This window comes from Electrona antarctica (assembly GCF_951216825.1).
Source record: "Electrona antarctica genome assembly, contig: scaffold_110, whole genome shotgun sequence".
Lineage (NCBI taxonomy): Eukaryota > Metazoa > Chordata > Actinopteri > Myctophiformes > Myctophidae > Electrona > Electrona antarctica.
Genome location: NW_027637380.1, coordinates 200,001 through 204,625, shown reverse-complemented (window position 1 = coordinate 204,625; position 4,625 = coordinate 200,001). Strand labels below are relative to the sequence as shown.

The 4,625-nt window shown below is 47.7% G+C and overlaps 1 protein-coding gene across 1 annotated transcript in view; it reads left to right on the top strand.

Annotated features, from left to right (window-relative positions):
- Nucleotides 1–4,625, top strand: part of hdac5 (histone deacetylase 5) — a gene marked incomplete at its 3' end in the record, with an annotated part of 100,368 nt that overhangs the window by 61,952 nt on the left and 33,791 nt on the right. The gene's annotated exons all lie outside the window — the stretch shown is intronic.

Sequence of the window (4,625 nt, the reverse complement as noted above, 5' to 3'; positions counted from 1 at the left end):
TGGTAGACACCTGTATTTGGTGACCTGTCTGGTGGCCACCCACAGAGGCGTTCAACAGTCCCTAGAGTGAGCTGGTAGACACCTGTATTTGTGACCTGTCTGGTGGCCACACCCACAGAGGCGTTCAACAGTCCCTAGAGTGAGCTGGTAGACACCTGTATTTGTGACCTGTCTGGTGGCCACCCACAGAGGCGTTCAACAGTCCCCTAGAGTGAGCTGGTAGACACCTGTATTTGTGACCTGTCTGGTGGCCACCCACAGAGGCGTTCAACAGTCCCTAGAGTGAGCTGGTAGACACCTGTATTTGTGACCTGTCTGGTGGCCACCCACAGAGGCGCTCCCACCAATAATGGAGCGTTAATGCGGTGCCCACACCCATCACCAATCAAGTGAAAATAACTGTGACTAAGCACCTTTTTGCTCCTACATTCCGGCCCCTAATTAAGCCTGGGCATTAATTACAAACTTAATAATATGTAGGAGCACATGATTAGCCTTAGCAAACATTACAATAGTTCCAAAATAGAAATTCAATGCAAATTCAATTCATAATAATGCATCATCAATTGTGTCTTCATCCATATTCTCCTCTCCGCCTGCAAAACAGAGAAATAAAGAGAGGGAGAGAAAGAAGTTCAAAGAGCTCAAGAGCTCCAAGCGAAAAAGGATCCAATCTGGCCCCTCTGATTCCTGAAGCTACAGAGGTCTGCACGTGTAGCTTCTCTTCATCCAGACCCAGCTGAATAGAAAGCCTCCTATTCTGAGCCAGGTCTAACGTCCTCTTGAACTCAAGAAGCCAACCGACCATCTCTCCCAACCAGAACCAAGACGGAATGTGACTGGCGAACGGCGTGTTCAAGTCTGCAGGCTCATTGGCCTGAACTGCCTTCATGGACACATCATCTGGAGAGACCTTTCCTGAAAGATTGAGTTGTTCAGGCCATTCCATTTCACCTGACATCCAAGTATTGGACCTTGAGGATTCCACACTGGTCCCTCTGTCTGTCATCACCGCCACTGCAGCGGTCAACTCCATGCAAGGAATCGTGATGGATTCCAGCGCCTTACCCAAGAGCAAAGCACAGTGGGCCTGATGAAGTTCCTGCAGCCAGGCTGTACACTCCTGGGCAGCACTAGCTGGTAAGGCATCACTCCAGCCCATCTGACTTCTGCACAGGCTTTTGGCACTTAGCACCACAGGTGCAAGGAATCCCGTGGGATGTTTAACCTTCCTGTTGTTCTGCAACCGAACGTCCACCAACTGAACAGACATTGTGGCAGCCCCTGAGCTGAGGTCTTCTGTAGCCAATGTAAGCTGTTCATCCTTAGTACATGCAGGTACGTCTGCCTTCGTCTGCTGCTCCCACAGCTGGTCAAGTCTGGCGACCGAGATCCGGTTGACGGTGACGTGACTCACACAAGCGGTGTCGGTTTCGCTGCCCCCTCCTATGGGACCATTCACGGTCCAACCCAACATAGTTCTGACCGCATAAGGACCACCGCCAACACTCCTAACCACCTCCCACGGCTCCAAAGCCTTGGGAACATTGGTGCCAATGAGAAGATCCACCCCTGAGTTGATAGCCGTGATGTTGATGTGCTCAAGGTGCGGCCAGTTCCGCAGATCTTCCTGCCTAGGAATGTTACCTTTGTGTACAGGCATGTTCTTCTGCGTGAAGACTGCAGGTAGCTCACAGAAACAATCTGTTTCCGGCCCAGCTACCTCCAAATCCAACACAACTTGACTGCTGACCACCTTCTCCTGACCCATTGTCCTTAGGAGAATGTCAGACCTTTTTCCTGAGAGGTTCAGCCGCTTCATGAGCCTGTCCGTGCAGAATGAAGCCGAGCTCCCAGGATCAAGAAATGCATAGGTCACCAACGTCTGACCTTTCTTGGACTTCACCCGAACGGGAAGTATGGCAAGTGTGCAGTCACTCTCTCCGGCCCCAGTAAGACCACTGGACTGCACTGTGATCAAAGTGTTCTCATCCGCTACCTCTGCTTCTCCTGGTGCTTGCACTGAACTATCCTCTTCTTCAAAGTAGATATGCAACATAGTGGGATGTCTCCTACTGCACACGTTGCACACAAGGCGTTCGTGGCATTCATGGTTTCTGTGCCCAATGCACATACATCCAAAGCACAACCCTTTCTCTCTCAAGAAGGACATCTTCTCAGCGTGCGTCTTCCTTTCCATTAGACGGCACGTGTCCAAGGAATGCCCAGCTCCACAAAGCAAGCATGCTCCAACAACAGATGAGCCATGTTCTCCCTTTGGTCCAGTGTCAATTTTCGTGTCGACCGTAGCGACAGTAGTCGCAAAGCTACTTCTCTTTGCTTCAGCAAAGTACTGAGGTTTAGCGGGCCTCACTTCCTTCCTCGACACTGCAGGGGAAGAATCCTGGATATCCCCAAACAGTGGGTCGCTCACAATCTTCACCTGAGCTTCAATAAACTCAACAATGTCAGAAAAGGTGGCTCTGCGATGGAACCTTTCCTGCAAGCCGCAAGCGACATCTCTCCACTTATCCCTGAGCTTATAGGGCAACTTCTTGACAACTGTCTGCATGTTACCAGGGACATCCAGCTCGTGTGTGGACTCAAACTCTCCCAGAGCATTGCAACAAGACCGCAGCAAAAAGCTGCAAGATTGAAGAGCATTGCCGTCCTCTGACTTTATCACTGGCCACAGGAAAAGCTTGTCCATGTAAGCAGAGCTGATCTTCAGCGGGTTGCCAAAATACTCTTTGAGTAAGGATTTGGCCTTGGCATAGCCACTTTCAGGTGACATGAACTGACAGCTTCGAACCATGTCTCTAGGCTGCCCTTTAGTATATTGCTCAAGAAAGTATAAGCAATCCTTGGCGCTGCGAGTCTTCTCTTCGATACAATGCTCAAAGGCTCTCATGAAGGTTTGATACTCCAAGGGATCACCATCAAAGATCTGAATGTCACGTCGTGGAAGGAAGAACAGTGACTGTTGTTCAGCAAGCAAAGACGTGATCTGATTTTGTTTCTCCAAGATAGATATGAGCTGACCATAATCGGTGCTGCCTTGAGAACTTGCTTGAGGGTTATGCGTTCCAGCACTTTGTCTAACCCCAACTGTCTCAGGCCTAGGCTGCGACTGCAGCCCCACATGATTCACTTTAAGCCGAGCATCCCATGAGTGAGGATGTGGCTGCTGCTGTTCACCTGTCGAAGTATACTGAGGTATCTGACCTACATGCTGCCCCACTGACACAGGCACAAACGTCTCAGAATCAACATTCAATGTAACCTCTTGTCTATTTTTCTTGAAGTAGGAATTCATGCCATCTGCTCTACTAGCTGCAACACCAGACACTCGAGAGGTGCCAGAGACTTTCAAGACGTGGATTTTAGCTGTTGATGCTGCTATCTCTATCTCCAAATCTAGCTGCTCTTTCTTCCTTCTGAGCTGCACCTCTTGCTCTTCCAGAGCCTGTTTCTCCTTGAGCATCTTCTGGCGAGCGAGAAGAGCTGCCAAGTCTGCTTCTGCTATTACGCGTGCAGATGCAGTAGATGAGGCAGTGGTACTAATGGACCTACACTTACTACCTGCAGTGCTCTTTTCCCTTGATGCTTCAACTGCAACATTAGAAATGCTATCATCAGGGTTAACATCGTCTACAACAGAGGTTCCCCCCTCATCCTCTGGATGTTCTGAAACACAGGAAGCATTGTCATTATTCACTGCACTAGACATTTCAGCATGAGGTGGGTGTGGCTGATGTGAAGTAGAAGTTACTGTTTGCATTTTTCCATTAGTGTCTGAAAGCCATTTATTTGTATTTTCAATTATTGCAACTTTACGTTTGTGTATCTTTGAAAACCAAATGTTTTGTCTTTCTTGTTCTTCTGGTGGCAGTAGTGGAATAACAGAATCATGAAGTTGGCTTGCTTCATCATACAGTGCAGATAAATTGTGAAGATGAGATTGAATAGTTTGAGCGTTGTCAGAACTTTGAATAAGCTCGTTAATTACTTTCACAACAGCTTCAATTTTGCTAACCTTAAGTTTTTCTTTCCTTTTGGAAATGTTCAATTTGATGTGCTAATGCATTGGCAGTAAGCTTTGATTGTCTTTCATGTGTGTCGACATTAGAACCTGGCCTTGACAATGATTCCATTTTAAATTTGCATTAAATTAATCAAAATACAAAATCATTCGTATCCAAAACCAAAGTAAATACAAGATAATTTGCATCCAAATAAAGTCAGCATGAGCATAGCCCTAGTATGCATGTGTGTGTGTGTGTGTATGTAGTCATTTCATGAAAGCGATTGTTCCCCTCTAAACTGCCTACTTAATCTAAACTATCAATGCAGACCCTATGTCTTCAGCATGTAACGATAGGTATTTATGTGCCTATATATCTCAGTTATGAGACGGCACTCCTGGGCCACCCGGTCCGCGGGTATTAGAAAGCGGGCCGACCCGTTCATGCGCAAGAAAAACAACAAACAATAGCCTACAACCGGAGCTATAGGCTAAAGAAGCTTCGCCTACGGGGAACAATGTGGAAACCTGTGCGTCTGTGTGCGTGCGTGTATCGGCTGTGTTTGGGCTATGCGTGCGTGCGTGTAACGTGGACTCGATA